At 37.6% G+C, this 20,710-nt stretch overlaps 1 long non-coding RNA gene across 1 annotated transcript; it reads right to left on the bottom strand.

Moving 5' to 3' along the window:
* Positions 1–6,184: 6,184 nt before the first annotated feature.
* Positions 6,185–8,373, bottom strand: LOC141598498 (uncharacterized). The gene is made up of 3 exons (XR_012523560.1): positions 8,202–8,373; positions 7,995–8,104; positions 6,185–6,264 (listed from the first exon to the last, which is right to left on the bottom strand). It is a non-coding gene; the product is annotated as an uncharacterized LOC141598498 (long non-coding RNA).
* Between the last annotated feature and the right edge of the window lie 12,337 nt (positions 8,374–20,710).

The following is a 20,710-nucleotide window of genomic DNA, read 5'->3' as shown; positions in this document are numbered from 1 at the left end:
TGTGATCCATTTGTCCTTGTTTATTAAATAATGTGACTCGTTGTGTGAACCATTTGTCCTTGTTCGTTAGTCCTTGTGACTCGTTGTGTTAAACAATTGTACTTTTTTATTAGTCCACGTGACTCGTTGTGTGAACCTTTTTTCCTTATTCATTAGTCCATGTGATTCGTTGTGTAAACATTTATCGTTGTTCATTAGTCCTTGTGAGTCGTTGTGTTAAACAATTGTACTTGTTCATTAGTCCATGTGACTCGTTATGGGAACCATTTGTCCTTGTTCATTAGTCCTTGTGACTCGTTGTTTAAACCATTTGTCCTTGTTCATTAATCCTTGTGAGTCGTTGTGTTAAAACAATTGTACTTGTTCAATATTCCATATGACTTTTTGTGTGAACCATATGTCCTTGTTCATTAGTCCTTGTGACTCGTTGTGTAATCCATTTGTCCTTAGTCATTAGTCCTTGTGACTCGTTGTGTTAAAATAATTGTACTTGTTCATTAGTCCATGTGACTCGTTGTGTGAACTATTAGTCCTTGTTCATTAGTCCTTGTGTCTTGTTGTGTTAAACAATTGTACTTGTTCATTAGTCCACGTGACTCGTTGTGTGAAACATTTGTCCTTGTTCATTAGTCCATGTGACTCGTTGTCTAAACCATTTATCCTTGTTCATTAGTCCTTGTGAGCCGTTGTGTTAAACAATTGTACTTGTTCATTAGTCCATGTGACTCGTTGTGTGAACCGTTTGCCCTTCTTCATTAGTCCTTATGACTCGTTGTTTAAACCATTTGTCCTTATTCATTAATCCTTGTGACTCGTTGTGTTAAAATAGTTGTACTTGTTTGATAGTCCATGTGACTCGTTGTGTGAACCATTTGTCCTTGTTCATTAGCCCTTGTGACTCGTTGTGTGAACCATTTGTCCTTGTTTATTAATAAATGTGACTTGTTGTGCTAACCTTTTTTCCTTGTTCATTAGTCCTTCTGGCTAGGTTCCTTAACCATTGGTCCTTTTTCATTAGTCGTTGTGACTCGTTGTGTGAACCATTTGTCCTTGTTCTTTAGTCCTTGTGAGTCGTTGTGTTAAACAATTGTACTTGTTCATTAGACCATGTGACTCGTTGTGTGAACCGTTTGTCCTTGTTCATTAGTCCTTGTGACTCGTTGTTTAAACCATTTGTCCTTATTCATTAATCCTTGTGACTCGTTGTGTTAAAACAATTGTACTTGTTTGATAGGCCATGTGACTCGTTGTGTGAAGCATTTTTCCTTGTTCATTAGCCCTTGTGACTCGTTGTGTGAACCATTTGTCCTTGTTTATTTATAAATGTGAGTTGTTAAGCTAACCTTTTGTCCTTGTTCATTAGTCCATTTGGCAAGGTGCCTTAACCATTGGTCCTTATTCATTAGTCCTTGTGACTCGTTGTGTGAACCATTTGTCCTTGTTCATTAGTCATTGTGTCTCATTGTGTTAAATAATTGTACTTGTTCAGTAGTCCATGTGACTCGTTGTGTGAACCATTTGTCCTTGTTCATTAGTCCTTGTGACTCGTTGTGTAAACAATTTATCCTTGTTCATTAGTCCTTATGACCCGTTGTGTTAAACAATTGTACTTGTTCATTAGTCCATCTGACTCGTTGTGTGAATCATTTGTCCTTGTTCGTTAGTCCTTGTGACTCGTTGTGTGAACCATTTGTCCTTGTTTATTAATTAATGTGACTCGTTGTGTGAACCATTTGTCCTTGTTCGTTAGTCCTTGTGACTCGTTGTGTTAAACAATTGTACTTTTTCATTAGTCCACGTGACTCGTTGTGTGAACCATTTGTCCTTATTCATTAGTCCATGTGATTCGTTGTGTAAACATTTATCCTTGTTCATTAGTCCTTGTGAGTCGTTGTGTTAAACTATTGTACTTGTTCATTAGTCCATGTAACTCGTTGTGTGAACCGTTTGCCCTTCTTCATTAGCCCTTGTGACTCGTTGTTTAAACCCTTTGTCCTTATTCATTAATCCTTGTGACTCGTTGTGTTAAAACAATTGTACTTGTTTGATAGTCCATGTGGCTCGTTGTGTGAACCATTGTCCTTGTTCATTAGCCCTTGTTACTCGTTGTGTGAACCATTTGTCCTTGTTTATTAATAAATGTGACTTGTTGTGCTAACCTTTTATCCTTGTTCATTAGTCCTTCTGACTAGGTGCCTTAACCATTGGTCCTTGTTCATTAGTCCTTGTGACTCGTTGTGTGAACCATTTGTCCTTGTTCATTAGTCCTTGTGTCTCGTTGTGTTAAAAAATTGTACTTGTTCATTAGTCCATGTGACTCATTGTGTGAACCATTTGACCTTGTTCATTAGTCCTTGTGACTCGTTGTGTAAACAATTTATCCTTGTTCATTAGTCCTTATGAGCCATTGTGTTAAACAATTGTACTTGTTCATTAGTCCATGTGACTCGTTGTGTGAACCATCTGTCCTTGTTCGTTAGTCCTTGTGACTCGTTGTGTAAACCATTTGTCCTTGTTCATTAATCGTTGTGTTAAAACAATTGTACTTGTTAATTAGTCCATGTGGCTCGTTGTGTGAACCATTTGTCCTTGTTCATTAGCTCTTGTGACTCGTTGTGTGAACCATTTGTCCTTGTTCATTAATCCTTGTGTTAAAACAATTGTACTTGTTAATTAGTCCATGTGGCTCGTTGTGTGAACCATTTGTCAATGTTCATTAGCCCTTGTGACTCGTTGTGTGACCATTTGTCCTTGTTTATTAATAAACGTGACTCGTTGTGTGAACCATTTATCCTTGTTCATTAGTCCTTGTGATTCGTTCTGTTAAACAATTGTACTTATTCATTAGGCCACGTGACTCGTTGTGTGAACCATTTGTCCTTGTTCATTAGTCCATGTGACTCGTTGTGTAAACCATTTATCCTTGTTCATTAGTCCTTGTGAGTCGTTGTGTTAAACAATTTTACTTGTTCATTAGACCATGTGACTCGTTGTGTGAACCGTTTGTCCTTGTTCATTAGTCCTTGTGACTCGTTGTTTAAACCATTTGTCCTTATTCATTAATCCTTGTGACTCGTTGTGTTAGAACAATTGTACTTGTTTGATAGTCCATGTGACTCGCTATGTGAACCATTTTTCCTTGTTCATTAGCCCTTGTGACTCGTTGTGTGAACCATTTGTCTTTGTTTATTTATAAATGTGACTTGTTGTGCTAACCTTTTGTCCTTGTTCATTAGTCCTTCTGGCTAGGTGCCTTAACCATTGGTCCTTGTTCATTCTTCCTTGTGACTCGTTGTGTGAACCATTTGTCCTTGTTCATTAGTCCTTGTGTCTCATTGTGTTAAATAATTGTACTTGTTCATTAGTCCATGTGACTAGTTGTGTGAACCATTTGTCCTTGTTCATTAGTCCTTGTGACTCGTTGTGTAAATAATTTATCCTTGTTCATTAGTCCTTATGAGCCGTTGTGTTAAACAATTGTACTTGTTCATTAGTCCATGTGACTCGTTATGGGAACCATTTGTCCTTGTTCATTAGTCCTTGTGACTCGTTGTTTAAACCATTTGTCCTTATTCATTAATCCTTGTGAGTCGTTGTGTTAAAACAATTGTACTTGTTCAATAGTCCATATAACTTTTTGTGTGAACCATTTGTCCTTGTTCATTAGTCCTTGTGACTCGTTGTGTAATCCATTTGTCCTTAGTCATTAGTCCTTGTGACTCGTTGTGTTAAAATAATTGTACTTGTTCATTAGTCCATGTGACTCGTTGTGTGAACTATTTGTCCTTGTTCATTAGTGCTTGTGTCTTGTTGTGTTAAACAATTGTACTTTTTCATTAGTCCATGTGGCTCGTTTTGTAAACCATTTGTCCTTGTTCATTAGTCCTTGTGTCTCGTTGTGCTAAACAATTTATCCTTGTTAATTAGTCCTTATGAGTCGTCGTGTTAAACAATTGTACTTGTTCATTAGTCCATGTGACTCTTTGTGTGAACCATTTGTCCTTGTTTGTTAGTCCTTGTGACTCGTTGTGTGAACCATTTATCCTTGTTCATTAGTCCTTGTGACTCGTTGCGTTAAACAATTGTACTTATTCATTAGTCCATGTGACTCGTTGCGTGAAACATTTGTCCTTGTTCATTAGTCCATGTGACTCGTTGTGTAAACCATTTATCCTTGTTCATTAGTCCTTGTGAGTCGTTGTGTTAAACAATTGTACTTGTTCATTAGTCCATGTGACTCGTTGTGTGAACCGTTTGACCTTCTTCATTAGCCCTTGTGACTCGTTGTTTAAACCCTTTGTCCTTATTCATTAATCCTTGTGACTCGTTGAGTTAAAACAATTGTACTTGTTTGATAGTCCAAGTGACTCGTTGTGTGAACCATTGTCCTTGTTCATTAGCCCTTGTTACTCGTTGTGTGAACCATTTGTCCTTGTTTATTAATAAATGTGACTTGTTGTGCTAACCTTTTGTCCTTGTTCATTAGTCCTTCTGACTAGGTGCCTTAACCATTGGTCCTTGTTCATTAGTCCTTGTGACTCGTTGTGTGAACCATTTGTCCTTGTTCATTAGTCCTTGTGTCTCGTTGTGTTAAAAAATTATACTTGTTCATTAGTCCATGTGACTCATTGTGTAAACCATTTGACCTTGTTCATTAGTCCTTGTGACTCGTTGTGTAAACAATTTATCCTTGTTCATTAGTCTTTATGAGCCGTTGTGTTAAACAATTGTACTTGTTCATTAGTCCATGTGACTCGTTGTGTGAACCATTTGTCCTTGTTCGTTAGTCCTTGTGACTCGTTGTGTAAACCATTTGTCCTTGTTCATTAATCCTTGTGTTAAAACAATTGTACTTGTTAATTAGTCCATGTGGCTCGTTGTGTGAACCATTTGTCCTTGTTCATTAGCCCTTGTGACTCGTTGTGTGAACCATTTGTCCTTGTTCATTAATCCTTGTGTTAAAACAATTGTACTTGTTAATTAGTCCATGTGGCTCGTTGTGTGAACCATTTGTCCTTGTTCATTAGCCTTTGTGACTCGTTGTGTGAACCATTTGTCCTTGTTCATTAATAAACGTGACTCGTTGTGTGAGCCATTTATCCTTGTTCATTAGTCCTTGTGACTCGTTCTGTTAAACAATTGTACTTATTCATTAGTCCACGTGACTCGTTGTGTGAACCATTTGTCCTTGTTCATTAGTCCATGTGACTCGTTGTGTAAACCATTTATCCTTGTTCATTAGTCCTTGTGAGTCGTTGTGTTAAACAATTTTACTTGTTCATTATACCATGTGACTCGTTGTGTGAACCGTTTGTCCTTGTTCATTAGTCCTTGTGACTCGTTGTTTAAACCATTTGTCCTTATTCATTAATCCTTGTGACTCGTTGTGTTAAAACAATTGTACTTGTTTGATAGTCCATGTGACTCGCTGTGTGAACCATTTTTCCTTGTTCATTAGCCCTTGTGACTCGTTGTGTGAACCATTTGTCCTTGTTTATTTATAAATGTGATATTTTGTGCTAACCTTTTGTCCTTGTTCATTAGTCCTTTTGGCTAGGTGCCTTAACCATTGGTCCTTGTTCATTAGTCCTTGTGACTCGTTGTGTGAACCATTTGTCCTTGTTCATTAGTCCTTGTGTCTCATTGTGTTAAATAATTGTACTTGTTCATTAGTCCATGTGACTCTTTGTGTGAACCATTTGTCCTTGTTCATTAGTCCTTGTGACTCGTTGTGTAAACAATTTATCCTTGTTCATTAGTCCTTATGAGCCGTTGTATTAAACAATTGTACTTGTTCATTAGTCCATGTGACTCGTTGTGTGAATCATTTGTCCTTGTTCGTTAGTCCTTGTATGACACCCTTAATTCTAGCCTTAAAATAATTTTGTAATTCTACAGAAAAACTGGTAGGATATGTTTGTAAATGGTTCAACTAGTCAAAAACCTGCAATTTCAAAAAATTTTCTAACTAAACCATTCACAACCAATCCAACTCAAGAAGTCCAACATTCCCAGAAGCGGGTGCCAAAACCCTGCAAAAGCTGATGTACTACTTTACATGCCATAGCTAAATAGAAAGTAGAAAGATACAAACCCAAAATAGAAAAAGGGAGACATATGTCCCTTCAAATTATATACAAACCAAAAGTTAAAAGATTATTTACATAACCAAAAGATTAAAGGTTTCTACAAAAGAAAACCAAACTAGGTCCAAGGTTCCTTGCTCACTAGCTCGTCTGTGACCCCCAACAAAGCATCAACAACCTGTCAATCGCATTTTATACAAACACGAAAACCACAATTCAGTGGGGAGTAACTTCGAGTCCTCCCAGCCACGAATCGTCAAAATTAATGTAACATGTAGTAAAACATGTAAGCAATATGATAAACAATGTAATTATCCTGTAATTCTGACCTATGACCCCTAAACTGACCACTAAACTATCATGTGAATCATATAACTCAATTAGGAATCCAAACTTTATCAACTGTAACCGGCTTACATCTCACCTATTACAGTTCATAAAATCACCATACAAGAAAGGGCAATATATCAAAGACAGGCATAAGTTCTTAGCACCGTCAATAGTCACTTTGTAACTCGAGTCTATACCACGAGGTAGGGAAGGTAATCGAACCGGTATCTTGGCTCAGCGGTTAATATTAATAAAACATGGCCAAGAGACAACACAACCCTAGCCTAAAATCTGCGCAGACCTAGACATGCGGATACACACCACCGCACCCAAGACCCACAACTTTTTTTAAAACAAAGTGAAGTGAGTACCCTAAGGACACCACCGAAGGGTTGGCTAGTACTTAAGCTGACCACTTACTATCAAAATAAGTAACTGAGGTCATGCCCCAACTTGGATAAACATCCACTAGTCAGGAACACAAAGGCTATCAAGCAGTGAACATATACTCGTCAAAGACTATAAAGACCTATCTATGATGAAGGCCGAAATACTCACCTAGGACCTAGTCCCAGCTAGTCCCAGCTTGAATACTTTAGCCCACACCACACACGACTCACCACACAAGTCAATTAAGACACCCACTTAACCATAAGAGGGCAAAAAGTCCTACTTACCAACATAAAATCTAATATTCTATCATGTGAAAGGCTATATAAATGTCTATATACAGCATACAATCCAACAGAATCCTCAATACTAATTTCTAATTCTAACAATAGTAATCATATTAAAGGCTTCAGGGAAACTAGGGCCATTTCTACAATACAAGACACTATTAAATTCAATAAGCTATACATGTGAACTAAAGCTTGATAAATGGCCTAAAATAAGAAAAAGGCCGATTATCTAAATCATTCAACCGAATTTTTACCCGCAACCCCAGCCCTGCGACAGGTACGGGTCAAATTGCGGCTGACCAATCACTCAATTAACTGACATCGCATCAGTCAAAAAGACTAAGGCTCAGTTTTCGGCACAATCAACAAAACATTACAATTATCGCTATAAAATTCATTTTGAGCGTATTATTTACAAATTCATTTTGTAAACTATCCTAACATGTGATAACTATTAATATAAGCATAGTTTTATCATTAACATAATTTTTATTACTTATATGATTCAATTCCTAAAGTGTACTCATACTAACTATGTCATCAATAAACCTTAAATGACAAATTTTGCATGGAAAACCGCGAAACAAGCAACGGACCGACCCGGGCCAACCGTGGGCTAGCCGTGGGCCTGCCACGGGCCTGCCGGCCTGCTGCCCGTCCCCTTGCACCACCATTTTTTTCCATTTTTATTTAGTAAAAGACCGTCTGAACATTAATTAATCGTTCCCAATTCAACTTTGTTAATTTAAACTAACAAAAGGCATAATTTAAGCTAACAATTGACATGCATGCAACCATTCTAAACATGTGAAAATTACTACACCAACAAAAATTACAAAACATACAAAAACAACAAAGATTGTGACGATAATCCGTTGAGTAACTCGAAATATGTTACCTTAAGCTAGAAAAAAGAGCAATTAGCACCTCAAACCCAAACCCTAACTAGCAACTATCCGCTATCTTCAATAATATACGAGTCCCCAAACTCGTCTTCCAATCCTTCACCTAAATAAACAATAAAAACACAAAGATAAGTACATAAAACCGAATTTCCGAAAATTGGTCTTAAAACAACTTCAAGAAAACTGAAATTAGAATATACTAAGTTGTAGATCTCGGCGAGGGGATTCCGGAAAGGTAAATTTCGTGAAAATCCGATAAGAAACGAAGGAATTATGGCCAAAACAGCTTGAATTTGTGAAAAATGTGTTTGGTTTGTTTATCATAAGGTAGAAGATGAAGTTAGAGGAAGAAAAATCAGAAAATAGAAGGGGAAGGGGGCTGACCCGCGGGAAAGGGAAGAGGAAAGGAGAAGAGCGGGATTTTTAGTCGGGATTTTTACGAGTCGGTTTTGACTCGTTTCAATAATAATTAAATCCGTAAGTCAAACGCAAATTCCGTCAAGACCAAAGTTCTTAAACACGAGATTACAATAAAATTGAGTATTCATACGACCCATTTCCAAATTCGTTACCCAACGTTCAAAAGAATTGTCATTTCCCCCCGATACGCCCTTATTTCGAAATAAAAAGTTTTACACGGTTTAAACTATTTTTAAACATCTCGAAACTATCAAAATAAATACTTTTCTTCAAAATATAATAAAATTATATTTCTTTGAATTATTTTTACTTTAAATACATTAATGTCAAATTTTACTTGATTAATTAATTATTTTCGAAATATATTAACGGTCCGAAATTACGGGGCATTACAATCACCCCTCCTTTTAAAAAGTTTCGCCCTCGAAACTTAGAAGGAGAAATTATATTTATAAGAAAATATAGGTATCTTTTCAATGAAATGGTGATACTCTTGTTGATCAGACAAGAACATCCATATTCATATCAAGATATAAAAATATTTCTACACCAATAAATGAGAAAACCCATTATTGGGACGTCACCAACAACGAGATTCAACATTCACTAATGTTAAAACCATTGAAAATCATAAAAGCATTTTCAAACTTTTAATTTAAAATTCTATAGTAAGAATAATAATCAAAGGAGCTGTATGAATTTCATGAGGTAAGAATTGAAGTCGAACCTAAATGGGTGTCAAAGACGGAGTTTCATAGGTTACCAACATCAAACTTATGAGAGGAGTATGATGAAGTAAGGAAAAGAGGTATGAGCAGTAACGCTCATGATCAAGGAAGAAGGAAAATCAGACAACAAGGAAATGCCAAACACTTTTATCACAAACTACAACAACACCCAAAACGGTTCCAAATCCTCAAACATTCAGAAACAACTTCCACAAGCCTAAGGTCATAGCTTCCAACAAAGCTATATTCATATCCAACTAGTGTCAACTATGGTTTCCTCAAAAAGTAAACCTTCATTCAAGAATCTCAATATCAAGCTATAAACTCCAAGAGAATGTTCCTCAAATATTCCACAAGATTCTCATTTGAAAATAAGGTAGTAACATACCAACCCCAAACTCTGAAAAATCAATAGGATCTCAAGTTTTCTATCCTTTTGCTTGCTAAGGATTGCCGAAAACGGATCTACACTCAGCTACAACATTATCCCATCATCTCAAGTACTCAATGTGACCTCAAGGTCTATAAACCTATAGGGTTAATAAATTCTTCTCAACACTAAGTCTCTCTCAACTCAAGAACTCCCAAGAGTCAACTAGAATGCCAAATCACATCACCAAACCATTATGGTCATCCACATCTCAAGGAATATTCTTTCAAATTTGACATCATAAAACTTACTTACCATCAAATTCCCAAGGAACAAGGTCTTAATTTTAACAACACTTTATCTCCTCGAAGTTCCTAAAACCATAAGTGAAACTATGTTCTTTAACCCAACAATTGGTGTCAACCAAACCATTACCCTTTCTAGTTACCAAAACAAGTGCTAAGACTTCCCAACAATGTAGCTTACTCTCACTCTCATAACATACTTCAAGTAGTAATCAATATCACCCACTAAAACCAACAAATAATCCCACATTTAACCTTTCCCACACGATAATATATACATTATCAAACCCTCATATCCAAAGTGATTATGGAAGCCCAACCCAAACTCGGCTACTTAGTCAAACCTATATCCTCAAATCACATCTCACAAACTCTGTAAACATGGTCAACAGGGTACCAACTATACTAAGGAGGTAAGGGGTGATAACGGAATAGAGAAACAGTAAAACATTTCTGAAGGGTGCATGCATCTGACAAGTTAGGAAACTAAGGAGTCAGACCGTAAAGATAACGGTTGACAAAAATAGGAGGTATTCGAGTTAAGAAGATATCTCGGGCAAGAAGAAGATACGTAAAATTTGGCATAAAGACAAGGTTCAACGATCGTTAAAGAGAAGGAAAGGAGAATAGAAGCGGCACGATGAAAGGGTTCCCGCTTACCGAACAATCATCAAAGCTTATGACCGATATGATAAGGTTACATCACTAAGGTGCTCAACAAAGCCCCAAAAGTCTACCAAATTATAAGACTAACAAGGATTTCACAATGGTAGGTATTCCTCAACTCAATTGGTTCTAAGAGCCAAAATCAATTCACCACACAAATTCATTTGTTACCACCCATATCCCAAAGTATCTTCTTTACAATTCTCGTCCTTGAACTTCACTTACTATGTCATCCCCAAGTATATCATCTCACCACTTAATACTTCTAGTCTCCGATACCATAAATTGGAATCACATCCTTGAACTCACGAACTACATCGAACAACATTCCACCATAATTCCCAAATCCAGATATGATTACTAAGGTCAACCACGTGTTCTCAAATTTCGAGAGGTCACCAAGGCTACTCTATACTAGATTTGGTCAACTTAAAAGGTTTAACAAACTAATTAATCCCAAAGTACAATACCAATCCATTAAGCAACATCAATGTCCTATTGTATTCCTTTCAAGGCCTACAAGGATTAGGGCTAACTATCATACCTTTAATTCTCCACAAGAAATATCGAGACTCTCAAATGAAGTAGCTTAGGTTCATTCCATCTTATGTGCTAAGGTAGTACCCATGCTCAATCATCTATAACAAACAAGCTCTCATTAGTCACAAATCCCAAGGTGTTTCTCAACTCACTAGGCTCCCATATCAAACACAACTAACAAGACTAACCAAAGGATCCCAAGTTATATTCTCCTATACAACTCAAACCTTAAACAATCAATTTCTCAACTCGTCCACGCCCTCCAATGATACATTCACTCACCCCAACGTACGAGGCCCAGTTAAAAACATTCTCTCAAAACCGGGTTCTCTTGACCGAGGGCACTATCCAGCGGAATAAAAGGAAGGTGTCCTCAAGGACCCTCATTAAAAGAAGAAAACGAACCAAGGATGAATCGGGAGAAAGAATAGAAGAATAGTTACCTAGGCGAGCGAAGAGGAATTAGAAAGACGAATAGGCAACAAGACTGAAATAAAGGATAAAGAGGCACCAAAAGAAAAACAAAAGAAGTTTTAGGGAGAAATGGGAAGGAGGAAGAGAAGGAGCTTGTTGATTCTGCTGATTTTGTTGGTTTTGGAAAATTTGAGTAAGAACTATTAAGATAGCATCATCAATTCTTCTTGGCGGAGCCATCTTACAAAAGAGAAAATTAATTAGTACCTAACAATTAGCAATCACAAACAGACTACCACATAAAATCCTAATTCTACCCATCCTACCCTTCTCTCAAGTTTATTATTTAAAGGTCAAGTGATTCTAAGTGGGGTGCACAAACGTGCGTCGGGAGCAATAGGCTCTGATACCAACTGTGACACCCTTAATTCTAGCCTTAAAATAATTATGTAATTCTACAGAAAAACTGGTAGGATATGTTTGTAAATGGTTCAACTAGTCAAAAACCTGCAATTTCAAAAAATTTTCTAACTAAACCATTCACAACCAATCCAACTCAAGAAGTCCAACATTCCCAGAAGCGGGTGCCAAAACCCTGCAAAAGCTGATGTACTACTTTACATGCCATAGCTAAATAGAAAGTAGAAAGATACAAACCCAAAATAGAAAAAGGGAGACATATGTCCCTTCAAATTATATACAAACCAAAAGTTAAAAGGTTATTTACATAACCAAAAGATTAAAGGTTTCTACAAAAGAAAACCAAACTAGGTCCAAGGTTCCTTGCTCACTAGCTCGTCTGTGACCCCCAACAAAGCATCAACAACTCCGTCAATCGCATTTTATACAAACACGAAAACCACAATTCGGTGGGGAGTAACTTGAGTCCTCCCACCACGAATCGTCAAAATTAATGTAACATGTAGTAAAACATGTAAGCAATATGATAAACAATGTAATTATCCTGTAATTCTGACCTATGACCCCTAAACTGACCACTAAACTATCATGTGAATCATATAACTCAAATAGGAATCCAAACTTTATCAACTGTAACCGTCTTACATCTCACCTATTACAGTTCATAAAATCACCATACAAGAAAGGGCAATATATCAAAGACAGGCATAAGTTCTTAGCACCGTCAATAGTCACTTTGTAACTCGAGTCTATACCACGAGGTAGGGAAGGTAATCGAACCGGTATCTTGGCTCAGCGGTTAATATTAATAAAACATGGCCAAGAGACAACACAACCCTAGCCTAAAATCTGCCCAGACCTAGACATGCGGATACACACCACCGCACCCAAGACCCACAACTTTTTTTAAAACAAAGTGAAGTGAGTACCCTAAGGACACCACCGAAGGGTTGGCTAGTACTTAAGCTGACCACTTACTATCAAAATAAGTAACTGAGGTCATGCCCCAACTTGGATAAACATCCACTAGTCAGGAACACAAAGGCTATCAAGCAGTGAACATATACTCGTCAAAGACTATAAAGACCTATCTATGATGAAGGCCGAAATACTCACCTAGGACCTAGTCCCAGCTAGTCCCAGCTTGAATACTTTAGCCCACACCACACACGACTCACCACACAAGTCAATTAAGACACCCACTTAACCATAAGAGGGCAAAAAGTCCTACTTACCAACATAAAATCTAATATTCTATCATGTGAAAGGCTATATAAATGTCTATATACAGCATACAATCCAACAGAATCCTCAATACTAATTTCTAATTCTAACAATAGTAATCATATTAAAGGCTTCAGGGAAACTAGGGCCATTTCTACAATACAAGACACTATTAAATTCAATAAGCTATACATGTGAACTAAAGCTTGATAAATGGCCTAAAACAAGAAAAAGGCCGATTATCTAAATCATTCAACCGAATTTTTACCCGCAACCCCAGCCCTGCGACAGGTACGGGTCAAATTGCGGCTGACCAATCACTCAATTAACTGACATCGCATCAGTCAAAGGGACTATGCACTAAAACGGCGAGGTGGTCCGTAATCAGCCCAAACCCTACTAAAAACGGTGCAACCATAATACAAAAATTAACTCGAAAATGGGCTGTTTTGGAGTAGTAATGTCTCGGTTTTAGGGGGGGCTGTTTTGGGAGATTTTATTTGAAACATAAAAAGAAAGATATGACTTAAACAAGATCACAAAGCATGTTTAAGCCTAGGATAATACTCTTCCAAAGCACTAAGCAAATGGATAGAGTCATCTCCAAGCACTAAGCAAAGGAGGTTGTTCAAGCACTAAGCAAAGAACTAAAGAAAGGGTTTTTTCAAAAACCTCACATTTTCATTTCTCTTAAACTTCAAATCTGAAATTATTATAAGGGATAGGTGCTCTTTAAATAGAGGCTCAAATTACATCCAAACCATCCATCTAAAAGCAAATCCAAAGGCTACAAATTAAAGAGCAAATGGACAAAAGTACAAGTTGAATTTTTACACCTAAAACCAATTCTTGTGAGCCAAAAAGGACGTTGATGGCAGCAGCAATTGATGACAAAAACCAGCAGCTTTGGATGTGTTTGGCAGCTTGTAATGTTTCCCATTGGTCTTTAATTGTTTTGGCACCTTTAGGAGACAAAAAGGGGGACCTTTTGTTGTCATTTTCTCTTGGAATCTTTACAATTGCTCTTCATTTTACCTTGTAAAAACCAGCTGTTTTAGCACAAAATATCGTCCTACCACATTTGTTTCAGACTAAGGCCCAGTTTTCGGCACAATCAACAAAACATTACAATTATCGCTATAAAATTCATTTTGAGCCTATTATTTACAAATTCATTTTGTAAACTATCCTAACATGTGATAACTATTAATATAAGCATAGTTTTATCATTAACATAATTTTTATTACTTATATGATTCAATTCCTAAAGTGTACTCATACTAACTATGTCATCAATAAACCTTAAATGACAAATTTTGCATGGAAAACCGCGAAACAAGCAACGGACCGACCCGGGCCAACCGTGGGCTAGCCGTGGGCCTGCCACGGGCCTGCCGGCCTGCTGCCCGTCCCCTTGCACCACCATTTTTTTCCATTTTTATTTAGTAAAAGACCGTCTGAACATTAATTAATCGTTCCCAATTCAACTTTGTTAATTTAAACTAACAAAAGGCATAATTTAAGCTAACAATTGACATGCATGCAACCATTCTAAACATGTGAAAATTACTACACCAACAAAAATTACAAAACATACAAAAACAACAAAGATTGTGACGATAATCCGTCGAGTAACTCGAAATATGTTACCTTAAGCTAGAAAAAAGAGCAATTAGCACCTCAAACCCAAACCCTAACTAGCAACTATCCGCTATCTTCAATAATATACGAGTCCCCAAACTCGTCTTCCAATCCTTCACCTAAATAAACAATAAAAACACAAAGATAAGTACATAAAACCGAATTTCCAAAAATTGGTCTTAAAACAACTTCAAGAAAACTGAAATTAGAACATACTAAGTTGTAGATCTCGTAGGGATTCCGGAAAGGTAAATTTCGTGAAAATCCGATAAGAAACGAAGGAATTATGGCCAAAACAGCTTGAATTTGTGAAAAATGTGTTTGGTTTGTTTATCATAAGGTAGAAGATGAAGTTAGAGGAAGAAAAATCAGAAAATAGAAGGGGAAGGGGGCTGACCCGCGGGAAAGGGAAGAGGAAAGGAGAAGAGCGGGATTTTTAGTCTGGATTTTTACGAGTCGGTTTTGACTCGTTTCAATAATAATTAAATCCGTAAGTCAAACGCAAATTCCGTCAAGACCAAAGTTCTTAAACACGAGATTACAATAAAATTGAGTATTCATACGACCCATTTCCAAATTCGTTTACCCAACGTTCAAAAGAATTGTCATTTCCCCCCGATACGCCCTTATTTCGAAATAAAAAGTTTTACACGGTTTAAACTATTTTTAAACATCTCGAAACTATCAAAATAAATACTTTTCTTCAAAATATAATAAAATTATATTTCTTTGAATTATTTTTACTTTAAATACATTAATGTCAAATTTTACTTGATTAATTAATTATTTTCGAAATATATTAACGGTCCGAAATTACGGGGCATTACAATCACCCCTCCTTTTAAAAAGTTTCGCCCTCGAAACTTAGAAGGAGAAATTATATTTATAAGAAAATATAGGTATCTTTTCAATGAAACGGTGATACTCTTGTTGATCAGACAAGAACATCCATATTCATATCAAGATATAAAAATATTTCTACACCAATAAATGAGAAAACCCATTATTGGGACGTCACCAACAACGAGATTCAACATTCACTAATGTTAAAACCATTGAAAATCATAAAAGCATTTTCAAACTTTTAATTTAAAATTCTATAGTAAGAATAATAATCAAAGGAGCTGTATGAATTTCATGAGGTAAGAATTGAAGTCGAACCTAAATGGGTGTCAAAGACGGAGTTTCATAGGTTACCAACATCAAACTTATGAGAGGAGTATGATGAAGTAAGGAAAAGAGGTATGAGCAGTAACGCTCATGATCAAGGAAGAAGGAAAATCAGACAACAAGGAAATGCCAAACACTTTTATCACAAACTACAACAACACCCAAAACGGTTCCAAATCCTCAAACATTCAGAAACAACTTCCACAAGCCTAAGGTCATAGCTTCCAACAAAGCTATATTCATATCCAACTAGTGTCAACTATGGTTTCCTCAAAAAGTAAACCTTCATTCAAGAATCTCAATATCAAGCTATAAACTCCAAGAGAAAGTTCCTCAAATATTCCACAAGATTCTCATTTGAAAATAAGGTAGTAACATACCAACCCCAAACTCTGAAAAATCAATAGGATCTCAAGTTTTCTATCCTTTTGCTTGCTAAGGATTGCCGAAAACGGATCTACACTCAAATACAACATTATCCCATCATCTCAAGTACTCAATGTGACCTCAAGGTCTATAAACCTATAGGGTTAATAAATTCTTCTCAACACTAAGTCTCTCTCAACTCAAGAACTCCCAAGAGTCAACTAGAATGCCAAATCACATCACCAAACCATTATGGTCATCCACATCTCAAGGAATATTCTTTCAAATTTGACATCATAAAACTTACTTACCATCAAATTCCCAAGGAACAAGGTCTTAATTTTAACAACACTTTATCTCCTCGAAGTTCCTAAAACCATAAGTGAAACTATGTTCTTTAACCCAACAATTGGTGTCAACCAAACCATTACCCTTTCTAGTTACCAAAACAAGTGCTAAGACTTCCCAACAATGTAGCTTACTCTCACTCTCATAACATACTTCAAGTAGTAATCAATATCACCCACTAAAACCAACAAATAATCCCACATTTAACCTTTCCCACACGATAATATATACATTATCAAACCCTCATATCCAAAGTGATTATGGAAGCCCAACCCAAACTCGGCTACTTAGTCAAACCTATATCCTCAAATCACATCTCACAAACTCTGTAAACATGGTCAACAGGGTACCAACTATACTAAGGAGGTAAGGGGTGATAACGGAATAGAGAAACAGTAAAACATTTCGAAGGGTGCATGCATCGACAAGTTAGGAAACTAAGGAGTCGACCGTAAAAAGATAACGGTTGACAAAAATAGGAGGTATTCGAGTTAAGAAGATATCTCGGGCAAGAAGAAGATACGTAAAATTTGGCATAAAGACAAGGTTCAACGATCGTTAAAGAGAAGGAAAGGAGAATAGAAGCGGCACGATGAAAGGGTTCCCGCTTACCGAACAATCATCAAAGCTTATGACCGATATGATAAGGTTACATCACTAAGGTGCTCAACAAAGCCCCAAAAGTCTACCTGGAGTGAAACCTCTCACTCGATAATTTAAGTGGAAAAACTAAAGAAATGAGCCTAAGTTTGCATGAAACAAACTGAAATTTTAGGCGTGTCCTTGAGGGACGATTGAGGATATGTCTAGACCCGAACACAAAGCAATAGGAATAGACTCGATAGTTTAAAGCACACAAGCAAGTAAACTACCAAACTCCAAGCACACAGCAAAGGAGCTCTTCAAGCACAAAGCAAAGAAGAGATTTTAATGAAGAAAACTCATGTTTCTTACTTGGTTTTTAACTTAAGCAAATCTGAATATTACACTTGGGAACTTGGCTTATTTATAGCCCAAGTCCTTCTAATCTTAACCATCCAAATTACATCCAATGGCTATCATTAAACTACTTAGAAAACAATAAAAGTTGCTGAAAAATCTATCCTAGGCAGCCAAGAGCATCAACCAAGCAAGAACAATCCAAATGGTCTTCTCAAGGTCTTACAATGAAAGGGACATAAGAGCTATCCTAGGAACACACAATTGGAGGCTTCCTTAGTCCATTTTCGGCTGGTATAAGCCCTTGAGAGCAGCCCCCAAAGCTCTTACACAATTGTAAGAATGATAGTGACACTTTGGATCTTCCTTGAAAGCGACATTTGAGCTAACTCTTCAAAATAAAGAAAACAGCCTCCTAGGACTGATTTGGACGGTTTGAGCAGCTGAAAAACGTCCTAGGATGGTCTTCATGTGATTACTAAAAAGATGGGACCGATTGGAAGCAAACTAAGCTCGTTTGTTGAAAACCGATAAACCCGTCACTCGGTTTTGTCTTGTGATTTCATCTTAGCTCGGATCCTTATTTAAATAAAAGTCCCTAGGCAAAAAGTCTCAATATTCATTATAGAATTGAGACGTGACAAAGATTACCATGTCTTCTTAGACGGAATTTGAGTTAGACCTCAAATTGGACGAAGGTCCCAATCCGCGGTCTAGCTCGGCCTCCTCTCCCGTTTCAACCTCCCCTTCTTGAAAAGGATTTGCCCTCAAATCCTCGACATCTTCACCCTCGAGGTCTTCATAAAACGGACTCAAATCACCAATGTTGAAGGTTCCATGAACACCATACTCACCCGGAAGATTGATTTTATAAGCACTCGGACCAATTCTTTCCACAACTTCGAAAGGACCATCGGCCCTAGGCATGAGTTTGTTTTTCCTCTTTTGTGGGAACCTCTCCTTCCTTAAATGAACCCAAACAAGATCTCCGGGTTCAAAGCCCTTTGGATGACTCGGTTTCTTGGTACGGCTAACATATCCCTCGTTTGTTTTCTCGATTTGCTTCTTCACTTGGGCATGGATTTGGAGCATTTGTTCGACCCTTTTTTTGGCATCATAGTCGATGGAATTCCTCTTAATAGGTGCTAAATCAGTAGGCATAAGTGGATTAATGCCATAAACCACCTCGAATGGAGATCTCCCGGTGCTTGATGAAGGAGCTCGATTAAATGCAAATTCGGCTTGTGATAATTTGAGATCCCAATCTTTCAAAGACTTGCACACCGTGGCCCTTAAGATTCTGCCCAAGGTTTTGTTAGTAACCTCGGTTTGACCGTCGGTTTGAGGATGATGGGAGGTGCTAAAAAGAAGCCTTGTTTTGAGCAACTTCCACAAGGATCTCCAAAAGTGACTCATAAATTTAGTATCCCGATCAGAAACTATTGACTTTGGTACACCATGGAGCTTGACCACTTCCTTTAGATATAGATTAGCAACACTTGAAGCATCCTCGGTCTTTTTGCAAGCAATGAAATGAGCCATTTTGCTAAATCGATCAACCACGACCATGATGGAATCCTTGCCTCGTTGTGTCCTTGGCAAGGCCACAATAAAATCCATGCTAACATCTTCCCATGGCTGATTTGGGACGGGTAGGGGTGTATAGGGACCCTTTTGGAATGAGGACTTGGCTAGATGACAAGGAGCACACCTCTTGATCACACTTTGAACATCTCCAAGCATTTTTGGCCAAAAGAATTGCTCTTGGAGAATATCATATGTCTTTTGGATGCCAAAATGACCGGCAAGGCCATTTGAGTGAACTTCTTTGACCAACAAGTTTCTATAAGGTCCCTTGGGTATGCATAATCGATTCCCAAAGAACAAGAACCCTCCTTGACTCGAGTACTTACTCCTTCTGCCCTCCTCACATTCTCGGCCCTCTTGGAGTGTTTGCCACTCATCTTTGAAATCCGGATCTTCAATGTACAAATCCTTCATGTGTTCGAACCCTAATACCCTTTGTTCCATAAAACTCAACATGGTGAACCTCCTTGAAAGAGCATCGGCCACCACATTGTTTTTGCCCTCAATATACTTGCTTGAAAAATTGAATGATTGTAAGAACTCCACCCATTTAGCATGCCTATGATTGAGCTTGTGTTGGCCATTGATATACTTGAGAGCTTCATGATCGGAATGCAAAACAAACGGCTTTGGCTTCAAGTAGTGGCTCCAATGATTCAAAGCTCGAATGATGGCATAGAATTCTTTATCATAAGTTGAGTAATTGAGCTTGGCACCATTGAGCTTCTCACTAAAGTATGCTACTGGTTTGTGGTCTTGAAGTAGCACGGCCCCAACTCCAACTCCGCTAGCATCACACTCGACTTCAAATAACTTGTGGAAATTGGGTAATGCAAGAATAGGAGACTCACACATCAAGGCCTTGACCTTGTTGAAGGCTGATTCGGCCCTATCATTCCAAGAGAACTCCCCTTTCTTCATACACTCGGTAATAGGAGCCATAATGGTGCTAAAATCTTTGATAAACCTCCTATAAAAGGAAGCTAAGCCATGGAAACTCCTTACTTCGGTGATGGTGCTCGGCCTTGGCCAAGATTGAATAGCCTTGACCTTCTCTTGATCCACTAGAATCCCTTGGTCACTAATGATGAAACCCAAGAATTGGACTTCCTTTTGCATGAATGAACATTTCTCCAATTTTCCATAAAGCTTGTGCTCCCGAAGTGTTTCAAACAATACTTGTAGATGCTTGAGATGCTCTTCTTTGGATGGACTAAAAATCAGAATATCATCAAAGTATACCACCACAAATCGACCCAAATAAGGTCTAAGGACCTCGGTCATCAACCTCATGAAAGTACTCGGAGCATTTGAGAGACCGAATGGCATGACAAGCCACTCATATAAGCCTTGTTTGGTTTTGAAGGCTGTTTTCCACTCATCCCCTTCTTTGATTCTAACTTGATGGTAACCTTGCCTTAAATCGATCTTTGAGAACACTTGAGCTCCACTAAGCTCATCCAAGATATCGTCAAGTCTAGGTATGGGGAACCTATACTTAACGGTGATGTTGTTAATGGCTCGGCTATCGGTACACAAACAAATGTACTTCTTCATTAGTCCATGTGACT

This window comes from Silene latifolia, chromosome 9 (assembly GCF_048544455.1).
Source record: "Silene latifolia isolate original U9 population chromosome 9, ASM4854445v1, whole genome shotgun sequence".
NCBI lineage: Eukaryota > Viridiplantae > Streptophyta > Magnoliopsida > Caryophyllales > Caryophyllaceae > Silene > Silene latifolia.
The sequence above is the reverse complement of the archived record's forward strand: the minus strand, read 5'-3'. Positions and strand labels throughout refer to the sequence as shown.